This window comes from Notamacropus eugenii, chromosome 6 (genome assembly GCF_028372415.1).
Source record: "Notamacropus eugenii isolate mMacEug1 chromosome 6, mMacEug1.pri_v2, whole genome shotgun sequence".
In the NCBI taxonomy this organism is placed as follows: domain Eukaryota; kingdom Metazoa; phylum Chordata; class Mammalia; order Diprotodontia; family Macropodidae; genus Notamacropus; species Notamacropus eugenii.
The window spans coordinates 382307931-382330707 of NC_092877.1; the positions used below are offsets into that span (position 1 = coordinate 382307931).

At 41.7% G+C, this 22777-nt stretch overlaps 1 long non-coding RNA gene across 1 annotated transcript; it reads right to left on the minus strand.

Annotated features, from left to right (window-relative positions):
• Window positions 1-1342: 1342 nt before the first annotated feature.
• LOC140510328 (uncharacterized) lies at window positions 1343-22718 on the minus strand. Its single transcript, XR_011969196.1, has 3 exons — window positions 22340-22718; window positions 2404-5387; window positions 1343-1796 (listed from the first exon to the last, which is right to left on the minus strand). It is a non-coding gene; the product is annotated as an uncharacterized lncRNA (long non-coding RNA).
• Window positions 22719-22777: the final 59 nt, after the last annotated feature.

Here is a 22777-nt window from a genome sequence, read left to right on the forward strand (position 1 = left end):
CCCGCCCCAGCGAACACGCCTCCCCACAAGTATGCTCTGCTTGCAACAGGGGGCAAATCCCCGGGCCCATGGCGCCCCCGCCCTTTCCCCAGGGACCGTCTAGGGCTCCCAACTTTTCTTCCTTAAAGGTTATCAGAAATGGGACAAGCGCGTGGCGCCCGCCTCCCTTACCTCCCGCCCAGCTTTTCTTGGGAGTTGTGGGGGGGATCGGGGGAGGGGGGAGAAGGACCCCAGGTTAGCTAGATCTCTAACAATACAAAAGCCGAGAAGGAGGAAACAAAACCCAGGCCTGGGTCTAATGTGGGAGGCTCCTGGCCATGGCCAGGAAAAGACTCAGTCCGGTGCCAGCTTTCATCTCCGCTCTCGTTCGGCTAGAGGACCACAAACTGGGACTCGCGGGGCCTGTGTAGTAGGAAGATGAGCCCGGTCATGAGCCCGGAGCTGGGCTCTGCTTTACCAGTGGGAAGGGCCAGAAGGGAGAGCACTTGATCCTGCCCTGGGAGAGCTAGCTAGGACCCCGTCTCCTCTTGTTTTTGTCTTGTGTGACTTTAGGCATGCCCCCTTCATTCTCTGGGCCTCAGTTTCCACGTTTGTAAAATGAGGAAATTGCCTTAGAGGGTTCCTGAGGGCACTTGCAGTTCTAAATCTGGAATTTGATGATCTGGTGACGCCATCTCTAAGGTCCCTTCAAGCCCTAAGTCCTAAGGACCCGGGGTAAGTGTGGGTGCTGAGCAGGGTCCAGTTGGCCCAGTTCGGCTTTCATTCTCCACCCCTTAGTTAAGCAGCGGCTTGTATCTGGTTCTTGGGAACTGGTCTGGATGTCCAGGGACAGTGAAACCTTCAGCTACTCAACCCAGCAAGCATTTATGAAGTGCCTGCTATACATGGAACAGCCCCTGGCCTCAAACAGCTTAGATCTTATTGTGTGAATCCAGCAGGCAGTCATCAATGTTTCCATCTTTTCAGAACCTGGAAAAATGGTCCTTCTAGAGTAAAGAATTATGTTCATCGGAAGCTAATGCAGGACCTGGGAACAGTAAGGGAGTAGGTGACTCCTCCATACCAAGAGAGCTGAAGGCAGAGATGCATAAAAGATCTGACTTAGGAGGAACTTTGAAGTGGCTTGCTCAGGTTTCTGGCTAATGCATTACTGGGGATGATGATCAGACTGTCCTCTCTGGTCCTTCTTGGTTATATCACTGCCTCCTAATATTGTATCCCTGAAGGACCAGAAAACAAACACTTGGGTGCTGAAAGGAGGTACTAGGTAGCAAATGGAAAATAAGCGACTTAATCACTCCTGCAGATTTCACCAAAGCTGACATCCAGCAGCAGGGGCAACAGGAGGGCAGAAGGGATGGCCAGAAGGGATGACCAGAAGGATATTGAACAGAGGGTGGCACTGGGTGGGACAGTAAGAACAATCAAAAAAGTCCCAGAGGGAAATAGAAAGAAAGGCTAGAGCTGGAAGAACCTTTGGGCCTTGTCTAAGTCAACGCATTCATTTTACACTTGAGGAAACAGACCCAGAGAGAAGAGGTGAATTGCCTGTAGTCAATAGCTAGTAAACCAAAGAGTTATTTTCAGAAAATGGTTAGGACTGTGAGTGATGATGCCTTTGGCATAGAAGACAACTCATCAGACTTCAGTTCTGTGATATTTCCATGAATTGGTGATCTCTTCAAAGTAGGTACTCTTCCAAGGAAGCAGATCATAACTCACCTATGCCTTCTCATTCTTTATGACTCATGTCTGTGTCCTCCATTGAACCCTTCCAAAGGGTCTTCTAAACAGTTCTATGAGACAAATACATCAGTTCATGTGAAAATATAATTTATATCTAAAATCCCTTGAGTATATTTTACTTACCTAGTAATTACTAAAAAAGTTTAAATTTTAAGAAGATTTTTTATTTAAGATTAAAAAGAAAAGTAAATGATTTAGTTTTACTTAAGAGTAGTCAGTGAGGGCCATGGGAAGATGTCAGTTCTGAAAATTAGTGATTTAAACCCTCATCTACCTTGAGTAACATGGATGATTAACAAACATATGTGGATGCTTGAAACATGTATGTTGCAGCTGTCATAACTGAACTAAACTTCATAATAACCTCTAGTATTTTTTGTTGTTGCAGTAGAAAGTTCCCATTTTATTGGCCAACAATCTAGGTCCCAAAGACCCATTTCTCTTTTTCTCAGATAGGCCTTTGTGCCCCCTTCCTTTGACTGAACTCCCACCTGATTCTACAGTAAAGAAGTCTGAATACAGTGAGCACCCCAAGTGTATCAGGAGAAAGAGGTTCAAGACTATGATTGAAAATCAAAAAGAGAATGGGGAGGGGTGGTCAGGAGCCCCGAGGGATGGAGGCTTTCCAAGGTCCTCCAGGCCAGTAAACACACTAACCTTCCAGTAAGGTTACATCCCTTTCATGGTAGTCACAAAAGGGAATTCCTTCTTTCCTAGGAGATCTCACTGAGGCCCAGAAGTATGAAGGCAGAGCCGGTGTGTAAATGCCAAATGATCTCCAAGCAGAATAATGATGTACTTTGGTGGGGTAAAGTTCTGTGTTGATTTGGTGAATCAACTTTCTCCATCCTTCCCTCCAGGGAAGAGTCAGTTCCATTTTGGAAATCAAATGATAAGTAAGACCATAAAGCCACTCCCTCAAAATAACTGAGGCACTTTAAGATGACACCATGATGGTCAAGTGTGGCATTTTGTAATGTCCTACTCTGTGAAAGATTTCCTGAGTCCTCGAGCAGCCACAACTGTCCAGAACAAAAGACAACTGGTCAGCATGCATTGATTAATCACTCCCCTTATGCCAGGCACCAAACAAGACATCGGGCAATCCAAAGACCAAAATGATGGGGGCCCAGTCCTCATGGAGCTTATATTCTATTGAAGAAGACACGTGGAGTGTATTTAAGAAGTTGAGGTCAGAGTTGTGGTGCCTGTATACTTTTATTTTCTTCCAAGATAGGGGGTTCATCTTTTATTTCTTTCCTGAACCCATCCCCCACCTTCACCTCTAGGACCTAGAGCAGTTGTGGTTGTATGGTTGTGGTTTGTCCTTCATTCTCATGACATCAGAAAGATCCAATGAATTGGATTTGAGAGAGGGAAGGCTGTACAAAGTCACAGCCTCACTTTCTCTCCCAGAGCCACCTGGGTTCAGTGTCCAGACATAGATCAGAACTACTGGAGATATCCCAGGTCTGGTCCAGTGCTTTAGACACAAAGTGACTGATGTTACTTTAGTCTGTATTTGGTCTAGTTTCATTTCCACAGTCATTAAGTTCTTACTATTTGGAGGGTCTGATGCTGGATGTTGAGGATGCAAAAAATGGAAAACTGCATAGCCTTTTCTGTCAAGGAGCTTACATCCTAAGGAGGGAAAAAGAGAAAGGGGAGATGGATGTGTCCACAGGAAAAAAGCATAATTCCATCTTTCCATCATATGTCATCTTACCAGTTTTCTCAGCCTTAATCAAAGGAGTTGTTTTCTTTTGTTTTGCATTTGTCTCAGTGATTTGGAACAATACTTTACAGCCCAACCAACTAGCTCTCTATTTCCCTGCCCCCCTTAACACAGTAATAGGATCTGGGGAATTGAGGAGATCTCTGGAACCTCAGAGTTCTTGAAACAGATTTTGGTTTACATTTATTAGAAAATGATCATTAAATCTGCTTCTGGTTCAATCAAAGGGTGATGGACTAGCTTTCTTTGAAATTCTTGGCTGGATAAGGTTTTGGGGAATATGAGGAAAGTTAGATTTTGATGCAAGACAAATTCTGATGGGTAAATTGCCTCCCTTGGAGGGTGTGTGTGTGTGTTTGGGGTGGAGGAGGAATGTTCCTTTTGATTTAACAGACGAGCCACCATTTATAATTCCCAAGTCAAAGTTGCACAATTATACCAAGGAAGGAAGCCCGAAGTCAGTTTTGACCATGGTGAGTAACAGGTCTTGTTCAGTTTTATAAGTTCCCAGAAAAGCTGAAAGTTCTAGATGGAGTCACCCAGTCCAGTCAAAGTACAGAAAATGTCTACAACTGCCTTTTTCCTGATCTTCCTGTTCAGTAATTTGTCATAACTAAAATTTATCCAGTACTTATTCTGAAAATACAATAAATGTTGTATGCCCTAAGAGAGTGTTGATTCCAGGAAGGCAGGGGATGTTTGGTCTCTTTCATTGTATCCTCAGCACAATTACAGCGTGGCACAGAGTAGGAGCTTCATAAGTGGTTGCTAAATGAATAATTGAGGATCTGTTCTTCTTGCTAATACTTTGTGACTACTGCTTCTATTTCTACCCAAGTTGTTTTCCATATTGTGATAATAAAACATTTTAAAATTTTGTCATGAATGAGAATCATGCTCATTGGCCTATAGTTTAAAGAACACACCCTTTTTAAAACAATAAATGAAGACCCACTTTGTTTGTCTCCAGCATTACTGCTTCTAGCATAACATGGTTGGTGTTGTCCTCTCCAAGAGAACCAAAATGACATCACCATGCCTGAGTCAAGGTACAGTACACCTGACTGTGGCTGATCAAACCAATGTGAGCTTGGAATGTTCTATCTGTGGTTGGGCACAAAGAGTCCATATGAACATTTGAGGAGGCTTCTCTAAACTTGCTCATCTCTCATTTCTTTTGAGCTATTTCAATTCTGCTTCACTCACAGAGCACAGCACCTTCTCTGATGTGGGCACTTCATGCTGAGTGGTCCTGTGCCAACGTCTCCCATGTCATACAAGTAATTCCAAAGTTCTTAAGCGAAACCTTGAGAGTGTCCTTGTAGTGTTTCATCTGACCACCCTGTGAATGCTTGCCTTGTGTGAGTTCTCCATAAAACAGTCTTTTTGGAAAGCAGAAGTTTTGCATTTGAACAACGTGATCAGTATAGCTGATAGTGAGATTGTGTCTGGAAAATGCTTTGAGATCAGAGAATAGTGGAATGTTAGTATTGGATGGAAGTGATGTTGTCTAGTCCAATCTCCTCTTGCTGCTCAGTGATGTCTGACTCTTCTTAATCCCAGTTGGGGTTTTCTTGGCAAAGATACTGGAGTAGTTTGTCATTTCCTTCTCCAGTTCATTTTATGGGTGAGGAAACTGAGGTAAATACAGGCAAGTGACTTGTTCAGGGTCACCCATCTAGTAAGTATTTGAGACGACACTTGAAGTCTTCCTGACGTTAGGCTTGGTACTCAGTTCGCGAGGTACTACCTCGCCACCCTATGTCCTGTTACAGATGTAGAAATGAAGGCAGCACCCCAGAGGTCACTCCTGAGTTTCTGGGCAGCCTGTGATTCTTGTTTGCGAGCCTGATTGTGGGGCTGTGGGAGGCATCAGCCACCAACGCTGAGCAAGGACCTGAAAGACCTGAAATAAATGAGGCCACTCAAGAACCTATTAACTGTACAAATTCCACAGCTCATGGATCACATTTCCCAGCACCCAGCATAACTTATAAGGACTTTAGCAGCAATGAAACCCATTTTAATGGAAGTGAAATTGTTTTTTTCAAGACCATACCTTGCCATGATGTAAACGTCTATTCCTACTGGGTGACAGTGGGTGATCAATATCTCTTGGCTAGTCAGGAGCAGACAGGTTTTACCTGGAATACCTTGCTTTAGGTTTGGGAAAGTTTTGCACAGTAGCATTGTAGAATCAGCAGCCTGAATGACTTCATTCATGTTGGTCCTTTGGATGACACTCGTTACATTATAGATTATTTTGGAACAAGACTTACTTAACTGAGCATTACCAATGAAACATTTAGAAAAATGCGGAAGTACCCATAGATACTTAGAAAATGGTGCAATGGTTTTGTGCCTCCTTGATTTGAAGAGCACTCTAGAGTGTGAAATCCCAGGCTTTTTAATCATCTCTGTTCAAACAGCTCCCTTTGGTTACTTCCATGTGATTTTTACTGGAAATTTTTGTTTAGATATTTTCTTCTGAGAGTGGCTTGACTGGGGACTTTCTCTGACTCCTCTTGCCTCCATTAGAGGACTTCCTTGCCCACCTACCAGCCTTCCTGTCCCATCCCCCAAAGCCTTTTCCATAAGCAAGTCATGGCTTGTCATTTTTCCTATTTCAAAATAAAGCCATAGAATAATAATTAAAAAAAAAGAAATGAAGACAGCAGAGAAGCTGAGAAGCTTTCTTACAACCACACAGTAAGCAAGTAAGAGATCTGAGGCTACAACCCAAACCTAACTGTGGAGTATTCTATTTTCCTACTACATGTTTGTTGAAGAAAGGAGAGGTTCATTCATTCATTCATTCATTCAGCCATCTTATTTCCTACCAACCAGCACTCCTTTTGGATTTATTTAACTTCCCCTCCATGCCCCAGTAGGCTCATCTGGGACAAATTTCATCCTCCATCAAGGCTGACTCAATTGGCCTTGTTCCTCCCACCTCATCCTTGGAGGGTGGAGTCATAAAATCTTCCATTGAAGGAAAGGAGACCAGACAGTTGTCTCCAGAGACTCTCCTCCTTTCCCACCTGGCTGCACTCATTTTCTTTGGTTTCTCTAGCAATCATTGTGCCCCCAAGCCAAGAAACCCCTAAACCCCAACTTTTCACCGAGGGTTGGCAGGAATTATCTTCTTTTTTTTTCCTTCCATGTTTGCCCCCTTAGCATCTAGTACAGTGTCCGGCACATAGCAGGTGCTTACTAAACGTTTATTGCCTACTGACTCATTCATTCCACAACCATTAACTGCCCACTATGTGCTGGGCAAATTTTTAGGTTCTGGAAATACAAACACGAGAAAGAACAGCATGTTATGATGGGGGCGGGGACTGGAGCGGGGGAAATAATGTACACACTGAAAAGTGCCCAGTGAATACAAAGTGATTTTAGTAAAGGGGGGGACTTTCACCATCCGGGTTGGAGGAGCAGCACGGGCCTCATGGAGGAAGAGATGAGGAATGCACATTGAGCCTTGGAAGATGAAGAGGAAGAAGAAAGGAGGAGGGCCTTCTGGACAGTGAGCACAGCCTTTAGAAAGACGGGCAAACTCAAAATGGAACATTATAGACAGGAAACAGAGGCTTGTTCAGCAGGAAGAGCAGGAGGCTACAAGTGGGTATCTAGCTTGAATAGGCAGAGGACACTGCATTGGGAAGGGCCTTAAAGGCAAACAGAGGAATTTGTATTTTGTCCTGTCAATAATGTGGGGCAACTTCCTGAGCAAAGGACTTGCAAAGTCAGACAGATCTGTGCTTTGAAAATGCTCCTTGGAAAGCTGGGTGGATCCAGTGGATAGAACGGATCAGTTGGATTCCTGATTCCTTCACCAGTCACTGGGCTTAGACATCATGCTTCTATTCAATGGGAACCAGGGCTTTCCAGTAAGATTGGGAAGAAGGATGTCCAAGATGCTCCATGGCACCTTTGATCAAGGAATGAGAAGTAGCTGGATTTAGAGCACAATAGGCTATAGAAAAAAAAATGTGTGCATACATAGACCATTTTTCTAAAAGTCACACACGATATATAAGAAAAAAACAAGAATATATCTAATAAAGAGAGGTGGATTCATTTGGAGACAAAGTACAATATTGCTCAAGAGCCAAAGAAGCTAAAGTTAAAAAAAAAAGAACCTAGATACAGTAGTTGCCCAATAATCCCAGCATCAGAGGTTAAAGTAGACCTAAAGTAGTGCATAGGGTGCCTATTATCCCCTGTTCATATAGCACATAGGTAGTATATCCAGTGCTCTCGCTCTCTGTCTGTCTCTGTGTCTGTCTGTCTGTCTGTCTCTCCTTTTCTCTCTCTCTCCCAAATACATAAAGCAGCTAGGGGGTGCAGTGTATATAGTGCCAGGCCTGGACTCAGAAAGACTCATTTTCCTGAGTTCAAGTCTGGTCTCAGATACTTAACTAGCCTTGGGATCCTGGGCAAGTTATTTAACCCAGCTTGCCTCAGTTTCCTCATCTGTAAAATGGCAAACTCCTCTTGGATCTTTGCCAAGAAAACCCCAAATGGAGTCATGAAAACTTGGACATGACTGAAAACTGACCGAGCATAGAGAATAAATAGATCATATTATATTTTTATCAATTGTAAAACTCTTCCTAATCACACTCTCACACTTAGTTGAGTTCTTACATATGTATTTTGTTGTGGCAAATTTTCACCCTCATGTCTAATGCTTATGATATGTTAGGAGAATAAAAGTCTGTTGACTTTGCAGCAATTTGGTCAAGGTAACTGAGAAACAAGCAAACCTTTGTCCCCACGGCACGTAGAGCTGTGATATGTGGGGAGCACATGAGGCCTCCAAGAGGTAAAAGAAGGGCAAGATGAGGATTTTCTCAGCTTAAAATTAGCCAAGGAAAAGCTACTTCAGTTAAAGAAATTTTCATTTTTCAATTCCAAAAAGTCACTATATGAGATCAGAGGGTTATAAAATTGAAAATTTAAAAATTTTTCAAAGTTAAGATTAAAAAAAACCAACTTCGAATGCTATTTTTTAAGATTCAATCAAGCTGGCACACTTTCCCACATCATGTGAGTCCTTCACCCTTCACCTAAGCCCAGGAGAAACCTGCCTACAGGCAAGCTTTTGTCTTGTAATCACCTCCACCTTTTACTCAGAGACTGTTGCTGCTCAGTAGTGCCTTCGCGACTCAATTCTTTTGGGTTTTCTTGGTGGAAATACCTGGAGTGGTTTGCCATTTCCTTCTTCGGCTCATCGCTGACATGAGGAAACTGAGGCAAACAAGGTTAAATGACTTGCCCAGGGTCATGCAGCTAGTAACTATCTGAGGCTGGATTTGAACTCATGAAGATGAGGCTTCCTAATTCCAAGACAGGCATTTTTAGCCACTGCACCATATAGCTTCCAGACAGTAGGGATACGAAAACAAAATTTATATTTTCTTTTATATTTTGGGAGTATATATTCATTTAAGGAAAACATCCATGTCTTGAGATACTCATCTCCACAAACCACAACACCCTGTGCCTTCTCTGCCCCAGGCTACACTCCAACCTCCTTCCCCACAGGGAACCCAGAATCCCTTCCACCAAGTCCCTGGCCTCATTCCCTACTTTCCAGTGTTAGTGAACTGATGTGTTCCATGGTTTCTCCTCTTCTTTTGGGGATTTGGGGGTCTATTTGCCCTGCAGCTAAACCTTCTTATGTGGGTTTTCCACCAGTTATAAAGTAGTAGCTCGTTATCCTCAGAGATTGCCCTCCTGTTTATTTATGTATCACAGATGATAATGCACTGGCCCTGGAGTCAAGAAGACCTGAGTTCAAATTCAGCATCTGTAACTTATTGGCCATGTGATCCTGGGCAAGTCACTATAACTCTGATTGCCTAAGTTTTCTCATCTGTAAAATGGGCTGGAGAGGGAAATGGCAATATACTCTAGTATCTTTGCCAGGAAAACCCCAAATGGAATCACAAAGAGTCAGACACAACTGAACAAAACCAACAAAACTTTCAAACATTTGTATTTTTTTTAAGAGCTGCGGTATTTACCTGAAATCCACTGTCTGTCCTTCTCTATACTTTGATAACTACTTCAGTGAAATTGAGTTCCTTCCCAATCCTGGGTGTTTTATTTTATGCACTGAAAACCATGATCCTGAGAAGGGGTCCAGGTCACACAAAAGTGTAAAACAGTCCTGCTCTAGAGAAAGATCTCCAGAACAAAAGTGAACGACAGAATTCTGATGTATCACATTGGGTGGGCCTTTGATGGGAGCCTGTCGGGGAAAGTGTCAGATTTCAAGTCTGAAGGTCTGAATTCAAATCCAATTTCTGACATCTTGTACTTGTTCAATCTGTTTAACCTTGGACATATTTATTAATCTATGAAACAAAGGGATTGCACTATATAGGGCTAGTTCCCTTCTATTTCTGAACCCTGTTACATTCGAAAATTAAGATAAACTGAGAGCCAAACACCGTCAATGTTTTATTTAGGTTATCAGTGTCTATCAGATTGGATCAATGGCCTCTCTCAGTGAGCAAAGACCTTGAGTGAGGTCTGAAGGGTCCGTTAAACATGGGCACATCTTCCTTCTGATTAGCCTGATGCATCATTTGGCTTCTGCTGGCAAAGGTAAGACAATTCTGATTGGCGGATATTTTAATGAGGTGGCTGAATGAGAATAACCTCTGCTCTTTTCCATTCAGAAATCGGGAGCAGTCCTCACATAACTGGATTAGGCTGTTGGCAGTGGGAGTCGTCAGCAGCAGCTTTAGTTAAATCAACTAGAATTTGGGTTGAATGGGTAGTGGGGTGAGATTGTAAAGATAGACAACACCAGGGGAGACTATGATACAAACTAAAACAATAAAACTGAGACTTATATAATCCGGGGCTATCTGAGTAAATGGCAGCTAGGTAATGCAGTGGATTGGATGCTGGTCTGGAATCAGACAGACTCATCTTCCTGAGTTCAAATCTGACCTCAGACACTTACTAGCTGTGTGAGCCTGGGCAAGTCACTTAACTCTGCCTCAGTTTCCTCATCTGTAAAAGGAGCTGGAGAAGGAAATGAAAAACCACTCCAGTATCTTTGCCAAGAAAATCCTTAAATGGGATCACACAGAGCCAGACACAACCAAAACAACTGAACAACGAAATCTCTAGTGCCGTACAAAGTGCTTGAAAATAATCAATACTTAACAAATGTCTGTTGGTTTACTGACGGATTAGTTTTTTTTTAATAAAAAAGTACAAATACATGTTTTCTTGTTTGACATTTTACCTTCTAATAATAGAAAGATGAGAAATTAGGCAAATGGCATGAAAATCTTGAGTAACATTATGTTTATCTGTTACAGTACAGAGTCCAAGAGCTCTGTAATATTTGCTCTGCCTAGTGGGCACCCCCAGTAGAACATAAACTCCTTTAAGGCAAGGACTTTTTGATTTGTCTTTGTGTAATGGGGATCTTGAGCATGCCTAGAGTGCCTCAGAAGTTGTCTCTCCACATGGAGGAGGATTGGGGAGGGGAGGGATAGGTGGGAGGGGAGATTGCTTCCCTTGTAGTCATGATGACATAGAATGGAAGGACCTTGTAAAGTATGTATATGCAATCTGTCACTGGTTCCGACGGGCTCAACGTGTATGGAAGAGGAGGCCCCTTGATTGTCTTCAGAGGCATTCCAAAAGGGTCCTCAGCTTCATTTGGTGACTGTTCATCACAGTGTCCGGTGAAAGATACTGTTGTGTCTTTTGTGTTGTGTCCAGTGAAAGTGTGGTTGTGTCTGTCCTTCATTCTTGAAAAAGAACTGAAAGGTGAAAGAAGCCTTCTCTCCTTTGGGGCCATTTTCCCAATGAAAGGGCCTCAGCCCTTGGCCTTTGCAGTCTCTCTTTTCCCTTTTAGTTGAAGGAGCTTGGAGCTCCCAACCTTTTGAATTCAAGGAGTCAGGAGAGACCTCCAGCTTCTGAATCTCAGAGCCAATGTGTCACTGAATTCCTGAGGAGTAGAGACCTTTGGGGCCCCAGCCCAGTGGCATCTGAGGCAAAGACTTTCAAGGATGCCTTCTGTGGACGTGAACTTGGTATGACCAATGCTATGTCAGTATGAGTTAGGTTCTGAGCCTACAGACTCAGGTGATGTAGGACAGAGTAGGCCTCCAAGGTGTTGGGGAAAATAGTTATACCTCAGTTCTTTCTATATTTGAAGCAAACATCTCTCTGTAAAAGCTATTGGATGCTGTGGTTTACATGGAACTGGGGCTACTCACTGGTGTCTCATGGGGGAGGGATATCAGTCAACAGGGGCTCGAGCCAAGGGCAGTAAAGCTAGAAAGACACCCCAGACATTCTGAGGTACACCCTGGAGCCCCGAAGGCCAGATGTAACAGCTTGGTTCTGGGACAGTGAGTTAGAACACCATGGTACATTTGTATCCTCAGGTTTTAGATCAGTGCCTGGCACATAGTAGTCAAAAGTTTGTTGCTTGATTAGTTAACATGTAGTGGAATGAGTCAGTGTTACATATTAAAATGTTAGTCTAAACAAGAGCTCTGTTTGATTCTGGGTAAGGAAGACTGGAATTCCCATTCAGCGATAATGTGGGATGACCTCACCACTTGTTTTAGTGTTGAAACTACCCCCACCTCCACCCCAAATAGCTGGAGCTATATCTATCATGTCTCGTAAATATGTTTAAATGATATGCAGGATGGAGGACTCGTTCAGTTAGCACACCTTCCGTTGGTACAGAAAGTAGCTCCACTACAAGTAAGTGGATGATCTTTGAAAATTGTTGTGGCCAAAATCTGCATCCCTCTGACACTGAACATCCTGGCACTGATCTTCCTGGACCTTAGGCAGGCTGGTCTGTGTATAACATACACACACATGCACACACATATACGTACACATACACACACACACATACACACACATACACACACCAGACTCTAAGTCTTTCTAACTTGGTGCATCCTATCAGAGACTGTGCTCCCTAGGGGCAGTCTTTGAAATCCCAGAGTCACTTCTGGGGTCCGATGAGGTCTCAAAGGAAGTCTTCATTGGGAGAGATCACACTTCAGTGCTCTAACTTGACACCATGTCTCATATGGAAAGGGTGCTTCATCATGCAGGTTGAATTGACTTGATTCAAATATTTCAATGGTCTGGAATCTTGCTGATTTGGAAGATCCTCCTAACAGTGCAGATTGAAACACATCCCTTCCTGCCCACTCTCTCCTCCCAGAAGCTGACCATAAAGAGTTTATTTGGTGTACTAGAAATCCTCCAATTCCTTCAGGCAGTGAAAGGTTCATTGAAGCAATGAGACTTTCTTCCTGTCATCTCCTTGCCTCTAGCCAGACCATTAATTAATGAATGGATCGGTAAGCATTTATTAAGTCATGTGTTATGCGACATACCAGATGCTGGGGATAAAAGTGACTATTATCAGTAATTATTATTAATTACCAATAAATATTAGCAACAATACATAGCCAATACATAGTGCTTACTGTTTCTACAGTACTCACTGTGCTAAGGACTTTAGAAATCTGACCTCCATCGATCAATAATCCTGAGAGATGGGTACTATTAATATCCCTATTTTACAGACGAGGAAACTGAGGCAAACAGAGGTTAAGTGACTTGCCTAGGGTCACACAGATAGTAAATATCTGAGCCTCGATTTGAACCCATGATCTTTTTTACTCCAGGCCTAGCACTCAATCTACAATGCTATAGAAATACAAGGATGAAATACTTTGCACCCCTAAGGAGTTTATATTCTAATGAGAGAAGCAAGTGCATGTTAAGGTATTGACAGCATATATATAAAGTTAATAAATGGATGCATATGTTTAATACATATATAAGCAAATAGGTGCGCATTATATATTGTACGTATATCAACTGCTTTAGCTTTATATGTATACACCTATACATATATGGGTACATATATACGTCTATATATACATATGTATATATATGTATGTGTATATGTAGAAAGAGAGAGAAGTTTGGGATGGGACTGCACCAGCAGGTTGGAGTATCAGAAAAGCTTTCATACTAAAGATTGTGTTTGAGATGCTTCTTTAAGGAACAGAGGAATTCTGCAAGGTGGGCACAAGGAGAGAGGCCGGTACAAGTGTGGAGCTGAGTCTTCTCTCCCTGTCTTCAGTCTCTTCCATCATGATAGCATCTCTACTTGTTCTGTGCCTTTTCTCATTGGTCACTCCAGCCATCTGCCTCTCTGTCGCCCTCTATTGGATATTCATGTTCTGATAGAAGAATGCCTACATTCTGAGATCAAAGCAACTCTTGCTCCTCCATGTAGGAACTCAGAACGAAAGTCTACTAAATGAGGAAGGAAAAAAATCCTAAGTGAAAATTCAGATTTTTGTTTTGTTTGAGAGAAAATATTGCAAGGGGCAGCTGAGAATTTCTTCCAGGATCATGGAGGCTGGGGTGCTTGGCTGCCCCATTGGTCACATTTCTGTGGGGAGAGAATCAAGCAAATGCCTTCATGCAGACATGTAGACCAATGTTGCTTTGCCCCAGAATATGGCAAACAACAGAGGAGAAGCTGGAGCAAGCCATGTTGCTGGGGGTGGTTCCAGCTTTGAGAATGAAGAGGCTGGAATGATCAGGCTGGCACAGGAGGGCTGTCCCTGATCATGGTATTAGGCCAAGGATCATTGCCAAGGTCCAATGGCAAGTTGGACCTTGTCCCAGGATGGTACTGAAAGAGATATAGATCTGGATCTTCAAGTCCAGACCCTGTCCCTGTGTGTTGACGTCTCTGCATAGATGTTCTTTACATGCTGTGATCTGTTTCAGCTGGTGGAATGCCACCCTCTGCCTCAGATCACACACTTCTTGAACTTGAGGAATTTGAGTTTGTTTCACTCAGTTACGCATTTTCTCAAGGCGTAAGGAAATTGTCACTGGACCTCTCTTCCTGGCATTGGTGAATCATGTTGTTGAGTGGGGAACGTCCAAATCACTTGAGAATATTCTCCCTCTTTAAAAATAAAAAAAAGGCATCCGTGACTGATCTTCCCCGCATCATTGCTCATCCAGGGCTCCATCCATGGAGTGGAAAAGCATGAAGAGCTTAGGAGACCGGCATTCTGTTCTTGGCTCAGACTGCTAACTAGCTGGGAAACGGTAGACAAGGACACAAACCTTTCCTGTGCTCACATCTTTTAAGAAAAATCCAGTGGTTGGGCTAGATGACCCTTAAGGGGACTGGAACATTCCTCAAGGTTTCTCTCTCACCCTCCTCCCCTCTTTCTTTTTCTCCTATTTTCTCTCCCTCCTTCCCCTTGCCTTTTCTCCCCACCTCTTTCCTCCCCCCTAACCTTCACTGACCTTCTTGTTCCCCTCTGTTCTGCCCTCCTCTCCTCTCCCATCTCTTCCTCCTCCCTCTTTCAGCCTTCTCTCTATTTGAATCTTTTCTGCCCTCTCCTTTCCTGGGCCTCCCCTTCTTTGTTCTCCTGTCTTACAAGGGGTTAAAATGTAATGTAACTAACTGTGTAAACATACGGTGAGGCCTACATACCAACTAAGTTATAAACAACAGCCCAGTGTCTCCCAGGGGCCTCACACAACTCATACAATGTGTAAATTCCCTCCCATCTCTCCGTTTTTCTCACTGTCTCAAACTGCTCTCCCCCTAACAAGACTGAGTTTACAGAGCAGACCATACTCCGGTCATACTCCAGTTCTCTCAGGATCCTAGGAGTAATCTCAGTGAGGGGAAATGCACTTCCCCACCCACCTGTCTATTTTTTGAGTCCCAATCTAATATATTTTCTAGCTGCATATCCAGTCACTCATATGACAATAAAGCCACAAAGTAAGAAATGGTACACAACCAACCATTCACAACAATCTAATTTATAGTTCTTAAATAAAATCAATTCTTTAATAATAAAGGAAATGAAATCATATTATAGATAACACATTAAAGCAAATACTTGAAAAAAACAGAATGTATCACAGTTTCACTCTTTGAATCCAGTGAACTTAGGTTCCATTTCTATGCTAATGATTCTCAGATCTGCCTTTTCTCCTTTAACCTCTCTGTAGACATCCAATTTGACCTCTCTAGTTGCCTTTCAGGCATCTCATACCTGGAGTCTTTTAAACAGATCTTCCTGAGTCCTGAATTCAAAAGTCAAATGTGAACTCAGACACTAACTAGATATGGAACTCTGGGCAGGTCACTTATCCTTGTTTGCCTCCGTTTCTTCTTCTGTAAAAAGAGCTGGAGAATCAAATGGTAAATGACTCCATTACCTTTGTCAAGAAAATCCCAAATGAACTCTTGAGGCAAAATGCCTTCCACATCCCAAGAAAGAAGTATAGAATTTGATTGCAGAATGAAGCATGCCATTTTCTTTTGTATTATGTTTTTTTTTGTTTTTATAATTTCTCCCATTCATTTTAACTCTTCTAAGCAACATGACTAAGGTGAAAATGTATTTAATAGGAACGTATGTGTAGAATCTATATAAGATTGTACACTGTCTCAGGGAGGGAGCGGAGAGGTAGCGGGGAAGGAGAGGAAGGGAGGGGAAAAAAATCTAAGATATATGGAAGTGATTGTAGAACACTGAAAACAAATAAAATAATTTTTAAAAATAAAAAAAAAAAAGAAAATCCCAAATGGGTTTGTGAAGAGTCAGACATGATGACTGAAATAACAACAACAAATAAAAAAGAAGCTTTCTCTTTCAAAGGAAGTCTCTTAATTTTCCTACTTCTCGGTATTATTTATTTATTGGGTTTTTCCCCCTGAATATAGCTTGTTAGGATGTATTTTTTGCATGCTATCTCCCTTCATTAGATTGTGAGTTCTTTAGGCACAGGGAATCCCTTTTGTCTGGCTATGGATTACAAGAGCTTACCACACTGCCTGACACATACAAAATCTTGATAAATGTTGATCAATTGAAATGCATATAAATCCAGGTCACATTTCCCCACCAATGCACTCACTGATGATGGAGAAGATTGGACACATCTGTGTAGGAACCAGGAAGCAAAACACATGAGGTGGGAAAACTCACATCTTTGGAGAAATTCACAACTCTGCATGAATGACTTGGATGTCATGTGGTCCCCCACACAAAATCACTGCTGGAATCCCTGATTGACTGCTGATTCCCAACTCTTTTCAGCTAGGGAAATCCCTTTTCTTCTCTACTCAAACATAGTCTTTCACCTTTAAAGCTTTTTCACATAAATATCAGCCTTCATCAAGAGTGTTTAGGTTTAGGAGGTGCAGACAAGATGGCAGAAAAAGGGCTGGGACTTGCCTGAGTTCTCCCCCAAACCCCTTTGAACAACTTTAAATAATGCCTCAAAACAAATTCTGGAGCAGGAAAACTCCCAAAAAGGACAAGGAGAAATGATTTTCCAGTTCAAGATAGCTTAGAAGATAGATAGAATATGTTTATTGTACCAGGGTGAAAATAGAGCACAGTCAGCCCAGGCTGCACCCCAGCAAACCAGTAATACACCTTAGGGGTGACTGAGTCAGTGGCAAGAGTGGTGGTTTACAGGCCCCTCAGCCTACAGACAATAAGAGCATCAGACAGTTGGTCAGAAGGAGATTACAGAGGTCTCTTTGCTGACAATGATGGCATGATTCTGTTGTGTTTCCCATACCTGGATCTAGGTCACAGTCCCCAGGGCAAGGAGGAGTCCTAGCACACTGGAGCTTATGGCTGTAGGAGAACTGGGACCCTGGTCTCAGTGTCAGGGAGGAAAAGAGTGCTTGTGGTTACTCACAGACCAGAGCGCAGTTCAGGGGGGTAGTAAACACACCTCTCTCTAGATCATATCACCTTGGAAGAACTGAAAATTTACAAGTCCCCAGAATTATCTCTGAAAACAGCTGCACAAAAATCCGAAGCTTTACACAGTGTCCCCCTACCCTTGAAGCAGAATCCCATTTTCCCAATGGAGTTTAAAGTTAAGAAATAGGCTGAAAAATGAGCAAACAGTAGAAAAAGACCCTAATTATGGAAAGGTACTATCTTGACAGGGAAGATCACAGCAAAAACTCAGAAGAAGACAATAAAGTCAAAACTGCTATATCAAAAGTTTCAAAGGAAAAGAATATGAATTGGTCTCAGGCCATGGAAGAGCTCAGAAAGGATTTTAAAAATCAAGAAAGAGAAGTAGGGGAAAAATTGGAAAGAGAAATTAGAGTGATGAAGGAAAATAATGGGAAAAATTCAACAACTTGGTAGAGGAGACACCAAAAACAAACAAACAAACAAAAAGCAGGAAAAAACATAATACTTTAACAAACAGAATAGGCCAAATGTTAAAAGAGACACAAAATCCAACGAAGAGAAGAATGCCTTAAAAGCAGACTTGGCCAAATAGAAAAGGTTGTACAAAAGCTCATTGAAAGAAAATAATTATTTAAAAACTAGAATCAAGAAAATGGAAACTAATATCTCAATTAGACATCAAGAAATAGCAAAGCAAAAATAAAAAAAATTAAATAGAAGACAATATGAATTATTTCATTGGAAATACAACTAACCTGGAAAATAGACCTAGGAGAGAGAATTTAAAAATTATTGGACTATCTGAAAATCATGATAAAAAAGAGCCTAGACATCATGGTTTAAGAAATTATCAAGAAATATTGATATATTGGAACCAGAAGGTAAAACAGAAATTGAAAGAATCCACTGATGACCTCCTGACAGAGACCCCAAGATGAAAACTCCCAGGCATATTATAACCAAATTCTACAGACCCTAGTTCAAGAATAAAATGTCGCAAGAAGCCAAAAAGAAATAATTCAAATATCATGGAGCTGCAGTTGGGACAACAAAAGATTTAATCATTTCTACATTAAAGGATCAGGGGCTTGGAATCTGATATTCTGGAAGGCAAAGGAGATAGGATTACAGCCAAGAATTATCTACCCAGCAACTGAGTATAATCCTTCAGGGGAAAAGTATATTCAATGAAACAGAGAACTTTCAAGCATTCCTAATGCATGGACCAGAGCTGAATAGAAAATTAGACTTTCAAATACAAGACTCAAGAGAAGCATAAAAATCTAAACAGGAAAGGAAAATCACAAGGGACTTAATTAGGTTGACTGCTTACATTCCTTAATGGGAAGATGATACTTGTAACTCCTAAAAAAAAAAAAAAAGAAAAAAGGAAACTTTCCCATTATTAGTGCAGTTATTAGGAGTATACATAGACATAGGGCATGGGTGTGAGTTGAATATTATGGGATAATAATCTATAAAAAATAAAGTGCAAGAAAGAGGAATGTACTGGGAGAATGGGAAAGGAAGAGGTAGAATGGGGTGAATTATCTGATACAAAAGTGGCATGAGAGAGCTTTTACAATGGAAAGGAAGATGGGGAAGGTTGGGGGAATGCATGAACTTTACTCTCATTGGAATTAGCTCAAAGAGGGAATAACATACTCAGTTGGGTACGTAAATCTATCTTACTACATCAGAAAGTAGAAAGGGAAAGGAAAAAAGAAGGTGGGAGAGGAAGGGTGGATTGGCTGAGGTAAAATTCAAAAGCAAAATATTTTTGAGAATAGACAGGGTGAAAGGAGAGTGAGAGAGAGATTAGAATAAACAGGGGAAATAGGATGGAGGGTAATACATAGTAATCATAATTGTGAAAAAAATCACACCAAGTTTCCCTGATAAACACTTCACTTCTCAAATTTATAAAGAACTAGGTCAAAGTTCTAGAAATAAGAGCCATTCTTCAACTGACAGATGGTCAAAAGACATAAACAGGAAGTTTTCAGATGAAGTAATCAAAGCTATCCATAGTCATATAAAAAATACTCCAGATCACTGTGGATTAGAGAAATACAAACTAAAAGAACTCTGAGCTACCACCGCTCACCTATCAGATTGGCTAATAGGAAAAGGAAAATGGAAAATGTTGGAGGGGCTGTGGGAAAATTGAGATACTAATGCATTGCTTTTAAAGTGGTGATCCAATGATTCTGGAGGACAATTTGGAGCTATGTCCGAAGGGCTGTAAGACCATGCATAACTTTTGACCAAGCAATACCATTGCTAGGTCTGTATCCCAAACAGGAAAGAAAAGGATCTGTATGGACAACAATATAGCACCTCTTTTAATGGTGGTAAAGAATTGGAAATTAAAGGGAAGTCCATCCATTGGGGAATGACTGAAGAAGTTGTTATATATGATTGTGATAGGATGCTAGTGTGCTGTAGGAAATGATGAGCAGGATGGTGTCAGAAAAACCTAGAAAGAATTACATGAACTGACACACAATGAAATGAGCAGAACCAGGAGTCCATCGTACACAGTAACAAAAATATTGAATGGTGATTAGCAGTGAATGTCTTAGCTATTCTGGGTAATAGGACAATCCTAAACCATTCTGAAGGACTTATGATGATAAAACTCTTCATCTCCAGAGAAAGAACTGATAGAGTCTGAATGCAGATCAATACATACTTTTTCTTTACTTATCTTGGTTTTGGGTTGTTCATTGTCGCTGTTTTCTTTCACAACAGGCCTAACGTGGAAATGTTTTTCATAACTTATATAATCTGCATAACTTATGTAATCTATATAAAATGGCTTGCCTTCTCAAAGGTCCAGGGAGAGTGGAAGTGAGAGAATTTGGAACTCAAAACATTTTGAAGTAAAAATGTTAAAAATTGCATAAAATGTGATTTTTTTAAAGTGTGTTTAGAGTTAACTGTTAACATGAGCAGTAGTTCTCTTTAAGCTGGAGAATGGTAGAGCTCATCCTGCTAGCCATCTCTGGGGCACAGAGACCTGTCTAGCCAGGTTTGGAGTTCCCGGTCACAGAGCTTAGCTTGGCTGCCATGCGCAAGCATACTTTATGAATAGAGAATAAATAGAAGAAAATGAGAAATAATATAACCTTTGAAGACATATCTCTACCTATCAATTGATAGAGATCTATATAGATAGATATATCTATATCTTCTATCTATCTAGTTTAAAAAAAGACTATTCCTTTGGGGGTTCTCATGTAAGCATCACCAAGCACAGCATCGGGAGAAGCATCTAAAGGGAGGAGAAGGCACGGTGATGTTGGCTTTTGAGCACATAGAAGCAGTCTGCTGAGAGAAGGCTTCTCTAATTGGTTGGAGCCAGCAGATATCATTGGCCAAGAGCTCTGAAGCTATCTAAGGTTCATTACTCTCTGCTGCTATCTCTGGCTTGAGAAGGAAGAGCAGAGGGGACTTTGTACCTATTTTGGCACCCTAGTGAGCAGGACCCCTAGTGATCTGGACTTAAAGAGTAAAGCAAAGCTCTGCCACTGGGAACTTCAAATCTGGCTAGATAGGTCTCCATGGTCCTGAGAGAGCCGACAGGAAGAGCTTTGTAGTTTTCCAGCTTAAAGAGAACCACTGCTCATATTAACGGTACTCATCCTGCCTTAGTTCCTAGTGGATGTCGTTGGTTCTGGTTTCCCCTGTTTTTTGGAATCTTTTAAAATAGTTTTTAGTACATAAAAAGATCTTTCTCTTATGCTTTAAAATGATAAATTGTCCCCACACAAGTGAGGTACCAGTCCGCATGTAGCTAGCTGATATGGTGGATACAGTGCTTGGGAAGATTACTTAAACGTTGTCTGCCTCTGTTTCCTAAACTGTAGAATGGGGATAGTAATAGCACCTAAGTCTGAGGATCAAATGAAGTGATCATTGTTAGCTGCTCAGCGATGTGCCTGGCACATAGAAACATATACATGAGAGTTTTCATTGTCTTCATCATCTTCATCTTCATCAATCATCATCATCAGTTTTGACAAATTCTGAGTCCTCGCTGCGATTCTACTGATAGTTTTCTCATCAAAACAATCAAAAATCTCATCTAAAAGTTGTTTCCTTACACATATATTTATGTTCTCCAACTTATATCAAATACCAAAATGTGTCAATTTTTTTGGGGGGGGAAGACATGAAGGCGAGCCCCCCAACATGAGCAGGAATGGATTGGTAGTGAGCTGTCTGTTTGGAAGGAGTTTCTAAATTCATGAGATCATAGATCTGTTTGAGTGTTGCCGATGTAAAGTGCTTTGTAAACTGTAAAGTGCTAGACGGATGTGAGCTCTCCTTATTTGTTAATAAACCAGATATCAGCCAGAACCTTGTTTCCCAAGCTCCAGGCTTTTTTCCTGAATTAGTAGAGTAAGATGGTCCTTCCTTTTATTCATGGTTCAATAACTGAGTAGTATAAGAATGCCATAAGGATATTAGTATCATAGTTCAAGAGGAGGAAGGTACCCCACAAGTCCTGGGGGCCAGCACCCTACCCATTTTGCAGATGAGGAAACTGAAGCCCAGAGAGTTCATCATACTACCCATAGTAACAGAGTGTCAGTGGTGACATATGAATCAAATTATCTTCATTCCAAAGCCAGGGATCTTTTCTAACACCCAGACCTTCATTTCCTCTCTCTCTCCCTCTCTCCCTCTCTCTGAGGGAGAGAGGGAGAGAGAGAGAATCTTCCCCTTAAGCGAGCTGTCCCTGCCCCATTCATCCTGCACCTCTCAGACTAGGCAACCTGCAGGTGTTAAGATGCTGCTGCTGCTGCTGCTGCTAAATCTCTCCTAAGAGCCTTCGGATTTTTACACTTGCTGATCACTGAAAAGGGCGAAACCAAAGTTAAGCCACAGAAGCAGTTTCTGCCTATTTTAGCAGCACAGCTGTTTTCTCCCTGGCTAACCCTACACTTCACGTTGGCTGGCCTCTGTTGAGCAGACAGCCGTGGCACAATTCTGAGCTAATTAAATGTTTACTGTAGGCGGCTGTTTGGCCCTGTTAAGCATGGTAGCTCACCATTGTTTATGTGGCTTCGTAAATGGCAGGCTTTTCATTCTGTAGCACTCCTGATCCCGTGTCTCCCACGCACCTCTCTTGGGGAGGAATCATGCGATATTTCTTCCAGACATCCTGCATTTGGATTCTACGTGGAGAATTCGGGGCTCTAATTCTTTCTCTTCCGGGAATCCTTTTTGAAGGCAATTAGGAGCAATCATTTTGTTCTTTTGGAGCCTGTTTCTCCGCTTGTAAAACTCCCCTCTCTCCTTTTAATAAATGTGAACAAGGATGCAGGTCATGTTAGCTCTCTGTTCTCAAGGTGGCTTAAACATAATGAAAATAAAAGAAAAAATGCAAATCCTCTCCAGGGCTCAATGAAGACCGTTTACGAGCTGTGTTATTGTTCTATGGCATCGCTGTTACATGGTAACAAAGTGTCGCAATTAGATACAAAGT